The sequence below is a fragment of the Lotus japonicus genome, chromosome 3 (assembly GCF_012489685.1).
Source record: "Lotus japonicus ecotype B-129 chromosome 3, LjGifu_v1.2".
Lineage (NCBI taxonomy): Eukaryota > Viridiplantae > Streptophyta > Magnoliopsida > Fabales > Fabaceae > Lotus > Lotus japonicus.
In genome coordinates this window covers 19,280,133-19,295,964 of record NC_080043.1, presented here as the reverse complement: position 1 = coordinate 19,295,964, position 15,832 = coordinate 19,280,133, and the positions used below count along the sequence as shown (strand labels likewise).

The following is a 15,832-nucleotide window of genomic DNA, read 5'->3' as shown; positions in this document are numbered from 1 at the left end:
ATTTTTGATTTCAGTACCTTAATTCACTGATTTCATATATTTATTTTGATTTCATTAATTTATGGGTTCTGTCTTCATTAAGCAAATTAATCAGTTAATTGCTCTCATAATTTTAACCTAAGTGGGGCGAAAGTCAAAGGTCTCCCCAAAATATGCGGCTCTTAAGAATTAAATTCTCAAATTAAAAAGAAAACCCAATTTATAAAAATTTATTGCACATTTTGAATATTTATTATAGGCCTCTTAGATACTGATTGAAATAACTTGATATCTTTTTTTTTATGGGTAAGCAGCGAGAGTTTTTTTCATTCACAAGACTCGAACCCGAGACCTTGCTTAAGGGGAATCAAACATGTACCACTTGAATCAACCACTTGTTGGTACAACTTGATATCTTTAGTTTAAAAAAAAAACTTGATATCTTTTAAAAATGAGTCCTCTAGTTTAATTTGCAGAGGTAGATTGTAATTTATGAGGTGACGGAGAAGGGTGTGGCGCCCCGTTTGGGTTGGGAACTTGGGATTATTACTGCTTAGGCTGTGCGCCTGCGTAGTTGCTTTCAATGGTCGGTCACTGTATGGGGTTATGTGGTTAACGCTTACGCCTATGGGCTGTAGAGTAGAATCCTTACTTGATTTCCATGTCATTTTCTCTGATCCTACGATGGGTACGTACAGGCTGTCCGTGGTGGTATGTAGTTGAGAAATATGTTTGCTAGACCACAAAAAGTTGTAGAGATCCAGAGCGAAAACTAAAAATAAAAGATGGATTGAAATAATAGATGTGATAGATAATATAGTGTGATAATAAGAAGTAAGGTTAAGTAAAGTGACCAAGAATGATACTTTTTCATTACTAATTCATTGAAGAAGTTAAGTAGAACGTGTTTAACATTGAGAAATGTAGGAAAATGGAAGATTATAAATCCTAATGAGAATGAGGAATAGGAAGAAAATGAAATAAAAGTAAGAGATGGAAAGAAATAGAGAAAAATTAACTCTCTTATAGTAAGATACAAGAAGACATATTTGGTATGTTGTAAAGTGTTCTGGACCTAAGACTTACAAATCAGAGAAATATTAGTAGCAGAACACAAATAAGGAAAATGATGTAAGAATAAATGTAAAAATGTAATAGAATGAGTAAAAGCTGTGCCGAGTACAATAAATGACCGCCCTTTTATAGTGGGGGAGACCTAAAATCCTAAGCTGATTGGTGAATTGGACCTTGTATTCTAGGCTCAATTCCCGATACTAAAATACAAACAAGCATAAGACCCTTCATGAAGAGGTAAGATCGTCCTAAACTAGTGACCTCATCCTTCCCAGTAAGCTTGCCCGAGCAAGACCTTGACGCTTTTCTGCCCTCTTACAATAGTATATGTGGCGGGTCTTACATTGTAAAGACTCGTCAAGTCCACAAGTCCATAAGACATTGTGCTCAAATGTTCTTAGAGCTAAAATGTCTTTAAATTCTTTATGGATGTTATGCATGCTTCTAGTGTCTAGGTGTCTGTCCAACCCACATATAGTATAAAGTCAAATGCAATAAAATTTGATAATAGTTATACTATTCAACGTTTAGTCATACACTGTAGAATTTAATGTACCGTTCAAATTGATACAATCATATATTTTGTGGAGTGTCATATTGGTTATGGTGGTGGACGATGGTGGTAGAGGGGACGACGGTGGAGGTTGGTAGTTGTGGCGGTAGTAGTGGTGGGTGGTGCTGGTGGTGGAGTTAGTTGTGGTGGTGGGGACAATGTTGTATTGTTGTGGCAGTGGCGAACGGTAATAATTGTGGCAGTAGTGGTGGTGTTGGTAGTGGCGTTGGAGGCGATGGTAATTAGGGTGGTGGTAGAGTTTGTTGCGGTGGTGGCGGCAAAAGTGGTGCTTGTAGTGGCAAAGGGTGGCCGTGGATAATGGTGATGTTGGCGGTGGAGGTGATGGCGGCTGCAGCGAAAGTGGCAGCAATGGTGGTTAATGTAGTGCCAGTGGATTAAATATTTTTAAGTAGCTTGTAGATCACAATTTTATCACGTTTTATTCACTCTAGATGCAACTAGATTAAATACTCCATCATTTTAAGATATAAAAGTGAAGCGATGAATAAATCTATAAAATACAATGTATCAAACAATAAATAAATTTATAACGTATTATATAAACTTATAATATTAAACCTACGACGTACCATACGACCTCATGGCTGCGGAAAAATCAGAAATGTTTGTTAAACAGCGTATTCAAAAACCTCAATGACAGGCCCCCACTGCTATACATCTAGCCACGGTACTTAGTGCAATGATCTTGTGGTTGAAACGACTTAACATCAACTAATTTTGTCCTGAAGCTCTCAGCATTGATTACAAAAAGTTGATTACAGTGAAATGTGATTTTTGGCACATGCAGAGGGAGGGACCATTAGAATGTGGTGTTAAGCTTTAGCCGCAACAACACGGCGATGGTTGTGTAAGATTGCTTTCTTAATTTGTTTCCTACAGAATGAAAACATTGTTTCACATGGCAGCTCGTGGAATTGGCTCTTTTAAGTTTCACTATTCTCGTCCAAAAAATCATTAAGTTGATTAAGTTATGCAATTAGAACTGACCAACATTGACATTCCTGTGTTCTTGATGAATAACTTATATGCTAGGGGTCTAATTGACATGTGCATATTCGCCTGTACGGGACTTTCAGTGCACTTAGCAGGGACGGACGGAACAGTAAAAATGAACAAGGGGATGGAAATTGACATGTATTAAATGTAGTGTAAATTTTTTGAAAGGAGGAAATATATTATGGTGGTTGTTGTGGTACCTTAAGCCAGATTAAGCCAGATTAAGGCGTGGTACCTGAAATGAGTTGGTTCGATAATAAAGACTCGTGTACCGGTTAAAATTTTAATTTTGTTCTATCGTAGTAATGCATCGTTTCATTCTTAGGGACGTGAGATTTGCGAGTTGTGTTTTCTGAGTTTTGTTCATCCGTCAATCATAGTCATTTTACGCGCATCTCCATCATCATCATTCGTTTCCACCACTCGTTCATTTTTCATTAAAAAATGAATTTCATGAGATGAAGTTAATTGATAAGTAAAGTAAAATATAAATATGTAGTATTTACCTTGAATAACGTGATAATAATCTATTAAATTACTTAATACGGGTACCACACCAAAAAAAAAATTCAAGGTACGATAGAATTTACCATTTGAAAACTATTTTATGTTCCCTCTAGTAAGCTGTTTTTTTTTTCTCTAAGCTCTTCCATTTAACTAAAAAAAATTATTTTATGATGAGTGCTACTCCCACCGTTCCAGAAAGTTTTTAGTTTTGGGCATGTTTTCAATATCCCAAATAGTTTGTTGTTTTAGGATGCCAATGTATTTTTTTCCCATTTTTTCCTTCTATACCTTTATTTATTTGACACACCATGTTTATTGCAATTCTTAATACTCCCTCCGTTCCAGAAAGTTTGTAGTTTAAGGTTGTGACACAAAGAGTAAGAAAACAATTATTGATAGTATAATTTGACTAGATTGCCCTTATTTACTTTTACTAGTATGATGTGCAACTATTAAATTATACTTAGATAGAAAAAAATGTAATTAATAGAGAAGAGTTGTGGTTGGTTAATACGGAAGGTGATAAGTGAGAGAAAATGTATTAAATGAGGGTAGATGTGGAAAAAATTAGCAAAAAATGCATTGGTTTTCTAAAACAACAAACATTTTTGAGATATTGAAAAATGATATATAACAACAAACTTTCTGGAACGAAGGAAGTACTATCCTTGGAATTGACGTTGAAATCATACAGCTCCTTGGTGCGGACGTTCTATTTATGTTTGGTCTTGGTACTATATACTTCTATTTAGTGGGCACATGTTACTAAAAAAACATTTACCTCCATTTTTGCTTATAAAAATAGATTCACGGAGTTTATCAACTATCAACAAGTAGTAATTGGAGGGAAAATATTTACCTCCATTTTTGCCTATAATCAAAATTCAAAAACATAGTTTAAGTGGGAAAGTTTAAATCACTGAAAATGAAAATTCATAGATGAAATCTTGGCAAAATTTGTTAGGAGGAAAACATGAAAAATCACATGTTCCTCTCCCTCCTTGATAAGGTTGTACGCAGTATTTAGAAAAAATAATATTAATGGGTTTGTGACAAAAACAAAGAGACTTAATGAAAGGGTTTTAATTGATGTGTGGTGAGTAATTAATGGCCGAATTTTTGTGTAAAAAGATTGAGAAAAATAGAACACCATAAATAAGGGTAATTTAGTCAAATTGTACCATCAATAGTTGATTTCTTAGTCTATATGCCACAACCTTAAACTACAAATTTTCTAGAACGGAGGGAGTATATAGCTAGCACCTTGAAATTACACCACGAAACACACACCAATAGTACAAGAAAATTGTTCATGATTTATCAACTCAATGGGACCATGCACGTGTTTCTATGACAACACGTGTTTAAATGATGTTGTCTCCAAACAGGTTTTTAGTTAGGAAGTCCGTTTGAAACATTAGAATTCGAGATCACGATTTTCAATGCACATTCAGCCAACAGAATGCACTTGTTGGGTTGAGTGAATGTGCTTTCACATTCACCAAATCGAAAACCAAACATGCACTTAGAAACTAAAAATAAAACTAAATGAAAACAATCTCAACACTACACTTCACACCAAGAAGATAGTGGGGATTCGAGTCGGCGACCTATCAGGTACAAGACCTTGTCATACTCTACTAAACCGGTTGCATTTAATTAAAAGTTCATCATGACCTTTTACTTTTGAAATTGACCTCAATCTTTTGTGAAGAAAGCTAGAATACTCCTTGAATTCTATAAACAGTATCCCATCACTTCTTAATCCATAATATATAGAAATAGAAATAGGAATAGTTCAGGGTCCCACTATTCCAGGTGGCATCTCACAAGCCTTCTCCACCACTAATCCACGTGGCAGTTCAAGCTATTTTTTTCTTTTTTTTAGTTTTTCATTATCTTAACTTTTCATTCGAAATCTCATCCTCAAATCACTACCTTCTCTCTCCCTCTCTATCTCCAGTTTTTCAAAATGACCCAATCACTCATCGATGGTGGTGGCATAAGTTCTGTGTTCCATGATAGTGTTCGAAGATGTCCGCCGACGTTACCAGCAACGAGGAAGACAAGCCCACCTATCAGGGCGCACACATCCATCTCAAGGTCAAGGGCCAGGTTTGTTCCCCTCAATTTCTAGAGTTATCTTCCAATTCAGTTCAATTTATGGCCATGTCTTCTCCTCTGCTTATCCACCATTCACCGTCGTTTCTTCGCAAGCGCGGCTGGTGGCCCTTTTTTCTCTTCAACGCAACTTCTTCTCTGTAGATCATCATCACTCACGCGTTCATGCGTCAAACCGTGAATCTAAGCCATTATTCCCATCATCCCCTCCCTCCGTTTTGTTATTGTCGAAGCGTGTCATCTCAGGATTGTTTCTCATTCTCATGCACTGCCGCTGCTCTGAAGACCTAATTTTGAGAAGCTTAAAGATGGAATTCCGTCAATTTCTCGACAATCAATCAGGTAACTGAAATTTCTCCATAAACCCGTAAATTTCTCTTCAAATTAGGTATATTATGATCAAGAATTAATATTTGTTATACAAATTAGGATATATCCATGACCTGAAATTCAAATTCAAATTTGAATTCAAAATTTTCTCATTCATAAAATCAAAACCATAACTATTAAAGCTTCAAAATAGGTTATTTATTTAATAGGTTATTTATTTAGGTTAGCTGCCAAGGGGCACCTGGTATTCGGTAACCAAGGTTCCAGTTTCTCTGTTGGGTGGATAATTAGGTTACTTCTTCTTTTCTGGATTTAGGTTTTTGGGTGGCGCAGGTGTGAGATTGATGCCACTTTGAGGAGGTATGTGTTTTGGACCTCAGATTAAGTTTTATTTTAATGTCATACTCGAGTAATTGGTTACTATATATGCCCCCTGTCCCCCGATCAGTAATGGTTAAAAAAATGAAAATCATTGTTTTGATGCAGGTATATTATCTGTGGGAAGATATCTCATTCGTTAGTTTTAAAAATATGTTTCATTCTTTTATTTTCCTAGATGTGTTTCCTCTCTGACTTATGTTCCATATGCTTTTGCTTGACCTATGGGAAAAGTTGATATGATGATATCTAACTTCTTTTCATTGAACTTTTTATTATTGGGAAATCACTTAGTCACATTTCATGATCATTTATCTAACCTTTTTTTAAGCCAAGTGATTTTTTGTTAGTTGATGCATACCTGCAAAGCCTTATGAATGGCGGTTGCGGTTATCTACAATAGTTTTCCAGAATATGCCAGAATAGTAGAGTTCAATATGCAATACCCATGAAAAGCATGCTATTGTAATATTAATACGAAACAAAATTGGCGGATTCTCAATTTGTGGTTTATTGTTTTAATTATCTTAGATAGTAATTCAGTTTTTGTTGTTGGTATTTTTGTGCTGCTTTCTTTATAGGTGGGCAACTCAAATATGAAGATAACTTTTCTTATAAGATTTACTTGGGATTATGAGCTTATACCACCAAATATGGATGAAGATCTTATGAGAAACCCATGAGCCTCTTCAATTTACTATTATGACGAAGGTATTTGTTTTTACTATTCTATTTGTTGCTGCATATTTGAATGTATTTGTAAACTAGATTGAATGGAGGAAAATGCACTCCAGTTCATAACCATGACATGCTTTCCTTCTGATCCCTCCCATCTTGCTTCTCCAAGAAGCCTCCTTCACATCCACTAATTTTCAAATTTTAAGAGATTATCTCATTCATTGATACTCCAATTGAAGATCTAATTTTACTGATTATATAGCTACGAATTGTTTGTGTGGGTGAGGTGACTGTGGTCATAACTGAATCAAACTCCATCTTTCTTATATAATTATTGGGACTGGCTTACATCATGGAAATGTTAATTGTGAATGTCTTTTTTCTTGAACATTAGGTGAATCAAATTCTTCATTATAATTGTAAATGTCCCTGCATCGTGTTGTTATTTGAAAGAAAAATATCTTAAGTTTTAAAGTATATTTGGGCTTTTGTGATGTGGTTTTGTAAATGAAAATTGGATAATAGATTTGAATTTTCATACACTATGCAGGAGGCTAGAGGCTGATAGGTTCTTCACAAGCAACTTCAATGTGCATGCATAAACCAATAAGTCTGGTCAAGTTGTTAGAACCATGTTCACTGATTAGCTTTATTATGTTGTGTTTATGTAATTCTTGCTCTGGCCTTAGCATTAGAGTAATATACATGCTCTCATAGTATCATTGTCGTAATTATTCTCTTTCAAGAGTATCATTCTATCTATCAATATATAAAATTAATGTTTTGCTTTAACTATCATTATATTATGTGGCTAGAAGAATAATACTCTTTTGTAAATCGATACATTGGACTCTCATTGACCCTTCATGCAGGAACATGGCTATCTATGCTATCAAGAAGAAGAAACAACATGAAAAGAGGGTAGATAATTTGAACTAGGGAGCAGTGCTGATTGGTCCCATAATTTGAAATCATCATGCTGCTAGAGGGTAGATAATCTAAGATATTTGTTCAATTTAAAAATGAATGTTGGGAGAGCGAAGTTAGTGATAACACTTTAAGTTCTAATGTATTTGTGATGTATCTCAGTGAATAAGTGATAATTGGTGATTTTGTTTCCTTCTCTGTTAATGTGAAATCTGGGTTTGAAATTCTTCTTGGTTGTTTGAGTATATTTTTCTCTCTTTTTAGTGTCATGACTTAAGGCCGGAAACTCATTGGTTTTCCTATGATGCTTTGATCTATGATAATCTAATTTATTGTACATGGATTAGAAAAAAAAATTGCAATTATATGTTTAAAATACATGGTAAAAAGCTCTCATAATGCGGGGGAATATTTCACTTGAAATTTGAACTTACATTTAAGTCAAAATACAATTCAAGCTTTGTTCTATGGAAATACTTTTGGGTTACAAATAATACAAAAAAAAAAAAATTAATTAAATTTCAAAACTTTACAATATAATTTTATGTTAAAAGTGTACTATATGACAATATAACCTACTTTTATTTTTTACAAATTTCAGGGTAAACATTTTCCACGAGAAAAACATTTTACATGAAAATACTTTCATGTTAAAATAATAGAAAAATAAATTCTCATATAAATTTTTTTGGTACAAAAATTCTCATATAATTTAAATAAATTTCCATAATATTTTAAATAATGTTAGAAGTAAATATACATATTAAATTTTAAAAATTTGATAGAAATATGAGGATTAGAAAACAAAAAATAAATATTAATAGACTATTTATAGTTAAATTACACGGTAAAAAACTTATATGGGGAATAACACGTTACATGAAAATAATTCAAGGTTTAAGCTTATTTAAAAATATATTTAATTTCAGAAAATTTAAGTATAATTTTTATAATTTTTAATAATTATAAAAGTAAATTTATGAGATGTAATGGTAAAATTATGACAGGTAGAATTATAAAACATTCATAATATATAAAAATAAGAATTGTTCAAGGTCCCATTCCAAGTGACATTTCAATAGCTATTCTCCCCTGTAATCCACGTGTCAAAGTTTTAGTTGCGCTGACTCCAAGTTAGTTAATTGTCATATGCTAATATGTTTCCCCTTACTTCTTAGGTCCAATATTGGTAGTTTAAAAAAGTTTTTTATTTTTTTTGGGGGGGGGCATGATGTTCCACCACTGCTTACACAATCATTCTCTTATTTACTTTCTTTTTTATTTTCAGGGATATCCAATCTATTACAAAATTGTGTAGCAAGGATGAACCAGCCACTGTCTAGTGATCATGTCAAACAATGTGAAATTCACAATGATGATGCTTTTGAAACATGTAGCAGAATGACCCTTTTTCTTTTAATTCATTAGCAGACTATGAAAGCCAACATGGTATTTTTCTTGCTTATAAATGTGCATTGGTTTCAATATGATGACATATTTGGAATTAAGTTTTGGAACATGACAATGTGCTTAATTGGACATATTATGATGTCTTCTAATTTCAAGATCTTTGGATAATTTATGTGACACATTTTATATTTTATAGTATGTTTACAAAATAAGTATGTCAAAGAGGATACTCATATTTTAATGAACAAGGAATAATCCATTTACATTAACTTTTAAATTTAAAGACCAAATGTCTAATCTATACTAAAACTATTTCAGTGAAACTTTCATTGTTGTCTACAGTTGATAAAATTAATTTATAATTTATAAAACATATAAAATGAATATTAATATATACCAAATGTCACCTGTGAATGCACGGGTATAAAACTAGTTAGAAGTGTTTTGGAAAATGCATTTTCTCTTTTCTTTTGTGCTCTTTTGCAGGAGTGGTCGTATGCTATTCATTGTTCGTTACCATCCTGTTGCATTGCCTGACATTTTGTATGGTCAATGGTTGTTTATACCGAGTTTTGCAACATGAAAGAAACAAAGAGAGAAACATAGGCACTTGCGAAGTTCCTTTCCTAAGAGGCCCATTTCATTTTCCTTACAATTAAGCCCTAATCTATTGGGCTTGGTCGACTTATCATAGACCCAAAGCTTGGACGGAAACCAAAACAAAACAAAATCGTCATCCCTTAACCAAACATATACTCGTCACCCTCATTGAAAAAACCCACCCTACGGCATTCAAATGTTGTTCTTCCCTCTCTTTGAAGCTCCACCTCCTTCACACTGGCCATCACTATTGCTACCAAAACTGTCATTCTCCTTACTTACGCCAACCGACATCAATGTCTTTCCAGGCACCCATGAGCAAGGTCGTATACAGACATTTTGGTATCTAAGACGAAAATGTTAAATATTTTTTTGGCTTAATACATCAGAAGGCTCCTGTAATTGTAAAGAGAATCAAATTCAGGGCCTAGAAATTTTTTGCATCAAATTGGTTCACTAGAAAAAAAAAATTTAATTCAATTAAGGTCAAAGTGTGTCAGCTCTCAATTTTATCCCAGTCATCAATTCCACGTGGCTTTTATTATTATTTTTTAATTTAAAAAATAATTAAAAATTATTTTTAATTCCAACTCAATTAAATAATCAGAAAAAAAATTTAAAAACTTAATAAATAACCTAATCTAATAATCCTTAACTAAACAAAATAATAATCTAACTAATAAACTAATCTAATAATCTAACCTAATCTAATCTAATCTAATAATTCCTATAATAAATCCCCAAATTGAACCCAATCAATCCCAAATTGAACCCTAACTGAGGAGAACGAAGAACACAATAGAGAGAGTCTCAGAAGAACACCTTGATAACATCGAAGAACAACCACCACCATCACGATCGAAGAAGGCGAAGAAGAAGGCGACGACAACAAACTCCAACCGAGAGAGCGAAGAAGAAGGTGAAGATCAACGAACTCGAAGAAGTTGGTGCTGTATTTAGAAAGGTCGAACCAGGTATTACGAATATAGTTGTTGATTTGCGTATTAAAATGTTGTTTGGGTTGTTCTTACTTCTTGTTGGGGATGAATGGTTGCTTACTTGTTCTTTGTTGAGGATGAATACTTGCTTAGTTGTTATGAGTTTGACTACTTGCTTACTTGCTATGAGTTTGAATACTTACAAGTTAGGTTTTCTTTTGCAGGAATGGCAGAAGGTTTGATCAAAACCAGAATCCACCACAAGGGTCATTTAAGAGGCATACCTTTGAGATATGTTGGGGGAGAGTCCACTGAAATTGATGGGGATGTTGATTTATTCTGTTACTTTTCCATCAAATCTACTGTGAAGGGAGTTCTGGGATATCCTGTTGATGAGTACAAATTGTGGTGGTCCTCAGAACTGAATTTAGCAAAGGGCTTGAAGAAGATACTGGATGATAAGGATGCTATGGAAGTTGCTAGGTATGCAATGGATATTGGGGGGGGGGGTGGTTGATATATACCTAGAACATACTGTGGAATTGCCTGAAGTTGTTAGGAATGAAATGCAAAAATAAGATGTTGTGTTGGATGATGAAGACCTGGCTGCAGTGGAAGTGACTGAAGTGGAAGTGATTCCTATGACTCAAGAAGCTCCTACTGTTGCAGTGCCTGAAGTGGAAGTGCCTGAAGTGGAAGTGACTGAAGTGGGAGTGATTCCTATGATTCAGGAAGCTCCTACTGTTGCAGTGCCTGAAGTGGAAGTGAATCCTGCCACTAAAGAAGGAAAGGGAAAATGTCTTGCTGACAGTGATTCTGATGACATTAGGATAGTATACTCTAGTGACAGTGACATTGAATGGAGCAGTGCTAGCAACATAGTCAGTGAGGATGAAATCTGTAAAAACCTGCCCAATGATGGGTTTGATGATGTGGATGAACCATTTGATATACAACAGATGGTGATGGAAGAGATGATGTGAACAGAAACAGTGGGCCCAATAGTGGTGTTCAAGATGGTGATGGAAGTGATGATAATGATTCTGACATTCCCTCTGAAGTTGCAGCCCAGCATAACATTGATATGAAGTATGAGAGTGATGACCTTCTGAGTGATTATTCTTGTGATGAGGAAGATAATGGTTCCAAGGTCAGATACCAGAGGTTCAGGCAAGAGGACTTTGACAAAGACTATAAGTTCAGACTGGGAATGGAGTTTGCTTCCACATAAGAGTTTAAGAAAGTTATCCTTGCACACTCTGTGATGAATGGGAAGGCTGTGATATACAAGAAGAATGATAAGAATAGGGTGAGGTTGGCTTGCAAGCAAGAAGAATGTAGGTTCATTGCATATTGTGCCAATATAAAAGGGACTTCAACATACAGGATTAAGACACTTAATCCTGATCACACATGTGGAAGAACATTCAATAATAGGGTAGCAATAGCTAAGTGGATTGCAAAGGTCATAGAGGACAGAATGAGGAATTCTAATGGGGTAATGCAAGTGAAGGAGATTATTCATGAGATGAGGACAAGGTACAGTGTTGGTGTCAGTTGGGGGACGCTTGGAATGCAAGAAAATTTGCTAAGGAGGCTGTTGAGAGAGATGCCCTAAAGCAGTTCACCTTGATAACATCTTATGCAGCTGAGCTCATGAGGGTGAATCCTCAAAACACAGCAGCTATCATTCTGAGATATATTCCCACCACACTTCAGCCCAGATTTGGTTGTTTTTATATGTGTTTGGAGGGATGCAAATATGCTTTTAAGCTCGCTTGCAGACCATTTATTGGGATTGATGGATGTCACCTCAAAACCAAATATGGTGGCATCCTTCTCATTGCTGTGGGAAGGGACCCAAATGATCAATACTTCCCACTGACATTTGCAGTGGTTGAAGCTGAGTGCAAAGAATCTTGGAGATGGTTTTTGAACCATTTGATGCGGGATATTGGGGATAATGATGACAAAAAATGGGTGTTCATCAGTGATAAGCAAAAGGTAACCTAAATTAACATATTATATTTACAGCCTATATTTACTTCTCTTATCTGATTGTGCTGCCTTACTTAACTTACATTACAATCTGATTGTGTTGGCTAGGGGTTGCTACAAGTGTTTGCTGAGGACTTTCCAGGTATAGAGCACCGCTATTGTGTGAGGCATTTGTACGCAAACTTCAAGCAAAAGTTTGGTGGAGGAACTGAGGTTAGAGACTTGCTGATGTGAGCATCCAAAGCAACATATAAGGAGCTGTGGGAGGAGAAAATGCAAGAAATCAAAAAAATCAATGAAGCTGCTTACTGGTGGCTGATGGCAATCCCTACGATACATTGGTGCAAGCATACTTTTTCTTATTTCCCTAAATGTGATGTAACCATGAATAATTTGGCTGAGGCTTTCAACTGTACCATTTTAGTTGCTAGGGACAAACCCCTTATCACAATGTTTGAATGGATTAGGAAGTATTTAATGACCACTACTTTGAGAGAAAAAAGTAAAAAATGGAAGGGTAATGTGATGCCTAAACCTAGGAAGAGGCTAGATAGAGAGATAAAGTACAGTGGTAATTGGGTAGCAACTTGGGTTGCTCAAGGTCTATTTCAAGTTGAGCATGCTGGTTTTGAAGACCAGTTCATAGTTGATATAAATAAGCAATCATGTACCTGCAACTATTGAGAATTAAATGGAATTCCCTGTAGACATGTTGTGGCTTGCTTCAATGATAAGGGTCTTAAGCCTGAGAATTATGTGCATCAATATTACCTTAGAGCAGCTTATGAAACTTGCTATGGGCACATGATTTCCCCAATTAATGGTGAGAATAAATGGCCAAAGATGAGTCAAGATGACATCCTTCCTCCCGAGATTAAAAGAGGGTCAGGAAGGCCCAAGAAATTAAGGAGAAGGGAACCTGATGAACCAGATAAGAAGAATCCAACCAAATTGAAAAGAGGAGGCAGTTCTTACACATGTGGTAGGTGCCACCAAAAAGGACACAACTAGAGGAAGTGCCCTTTGCCTCCATCATCTCCACCACTTGATGATGAGCACATTGAAGAAGAGAATGAACCACAAATAGAGGATCTCTCACAGGTAATAAAATTAAGCCATGTTGCATCTGATTGTGCTTTTGTTGTGTAAAAATGTCTTAAAATGTCTTTGGTTCTGTACAGGTCTTTGGCTCTATTACATCACAAGATGTGTCTGCTTCTGCTCCATCAACCCAAGAAGCTCCACCACCTCCACTGCCAGTCCAACCTGCTCCAAGGGAAAAAAAACAAGCTCCACCACCTGCCACTAGAAAAGCCAAAAAAAAAACCACCACCATCTCAGCCTGCTGCAGCTGCCAGAGCTAGACATCAAGCACCACCACCACCTCCAGCATCTCCAGCTGCAGCTGCTAGAGCTAGACATCAAGGAGAACCTGCTGCTAGATCTGCATCACAACCAAAGAAGCCTGCTGAACAGCCAAAGAAGCATGTTGTACAACCCAAGAAGCCTGCTGCTCAGCCCACTAAAAAGCCTGCTGCTAAGCCCTCGAAGCCTGCTGCTCAGCCCTCAAAGCCTGCTGCTCAACCCAAGAAACCTGTTGCTGCTGCTCCTAATCAAAGGGGAAAAAAGAGAGGGGCAGACAATGAGATTGGTCATTGGATTCTAGGAGAAAATGCTAGTGGAGCTAATGGAGCTGCTGGAAAGAAGAGAGTTATCAAAAGGAGGAGATGGATCTGAAGAAAAAGAGGATCACATGATGTTGTAGGACAACAAAAGATGCTCATATCTGTCTTTTTTTTTTGTAATAGTTATGTTAGATATAGTTATTTAGTGGAACATGGGACCACAACACCAACTATTGTAATGAAATGCTTGGATGACATTACTTTTGGTTCCATTACTTTTGTATTAGCTTTATGGCTCACATTTGCTATGTTCAAGACTCACATGTTTTGAGGTTGTGTTTTCTATAACAATTATGCATCATGTGCATATACTGCCAAAACAGGGCAGCAAGTATACTTTATTGTGTGCATGAGTTATGGAACATTGCAGGGGAAAACATAACAAAATTGAAGACCATACTTTATGTTCAAAACAACCAAAATACATTGCATTAAATCATGGCTGGATGTTGCATTCATTACATAGGACCTTTTGCATTCAATTCAATCCTGGAAAAATACAAAATCCATTCAATGCAGACAAAAAAAGTTCAACCTGAACAACAAAACACATAAGAACCTAAGCCCTAAATCCACCACACCCCATTCCTAGAAGAACTTTGAAACTGCTACAACCAAAGTAATGCCTAAGAAGAACAAGAGCACATTAATCTTCAATCCCTCTCTTTCCAGCTTCATCTTCATCAACTCAATTTTGTTGTCCTTCTCATTCATGTCTTCACATAACTTGACAATTGCCCTGTGCACTATTTCCTTAACATCTTCCCACAAACTAGCAATCCTTTTTTCCATAATGTCATTTATGTCTTCATTCAGATTTGAAGAACCCTGCATACCATCTTCAGCAGCAACACCTCTATCCCATTCAAAAAAATCACAAGTCCCTTTCTCCTGGAACAATTGAAAAATCAAACATTACAAGCAGAACCAGAGGTTAGAGGAATGAATATACATGAATCAGTAGAGAAGAAATTACCTTCCAATCAGGGCACCTCCAAAATAGCTTTCCTGGGTTATTCTTGGAATTGGATCGGTAGAGAATTACCTCTTTCCCACAGCCACAGGTCTTGTATGAAAGTGAGGGTGAAGGACAAGAGGTGGATGAACGACCACTGAGCCTTGGGTTCTTGGGGTTCTTCGATGCTTCGTGGTTCTGAGAATTCATCTTCCTCAGTCGACCCAACAAGCTTCGTTCGCTTCTCTTCTTGTCGTTCTTCACCCTTCGTTCAGCTCCTTCCTCCCTCCTGCAACTCTCTCGTTCGTGGAGCTGTTTCTAAGACTCTCTCTATCGTGTTCTTCGTTCTCCTCAGTTAGGGTTCAATTTGGGATTGATTCGGTTCAATTTGGGGATTTGTTATAAGGATTACTAGATTAGATTATGTTAGATTATTAGATTAGTTTATTAGTTAGATTATCAGTTTGTTTAGTTAAGGATTATTAGATTAGGTTATTTATTAAGTTTTTAAATTTTTTTTCTGATTATTTAATTGAGTTGGAATTAAAAATAAATTTTAATTATTTTTTAAATTAAAAATAATCATAAAAGCCACCTGGAATTGATGACTGGGATAAAAACACTTTGGCCTTAATTGAATTAAAAAAAAATTCTAGGGACCCAATTTGATGCAAAAATTTTC

At 35.7% G+C, this 15,832-nt stretch overlaps 1 long non-coding RNA gene across 2 annotated transcripts; it reads left to right on the top strand.

Moving 5' to 3' along the window:
• Positions 1-5,048: 5,048 nt before the first annotated feature.
• On the top strand, positions 5,049-7,790 carry LOC130749772 (uncharacterized). 2 transcript variants are annotated; one of them, XR_009023066.1, is made up of 4 exons: positions 5,049-5,593; positions 5,898-5,941; positions 6,541-6,670; positions 7,510-7,790. It is a non-coding gene; the product is annotated as an uncharacterized LOC130749772 (long non-coding RNA). The 2 variants fall into 2 exon arrangements; XR_009023067.1 differs by lacking the exon at positions 7,510-7,790 and adding an exon at positions 7,188-7,429.
• Positions 7,791-15,832: the final 8,042 nt, after the last annotated feature.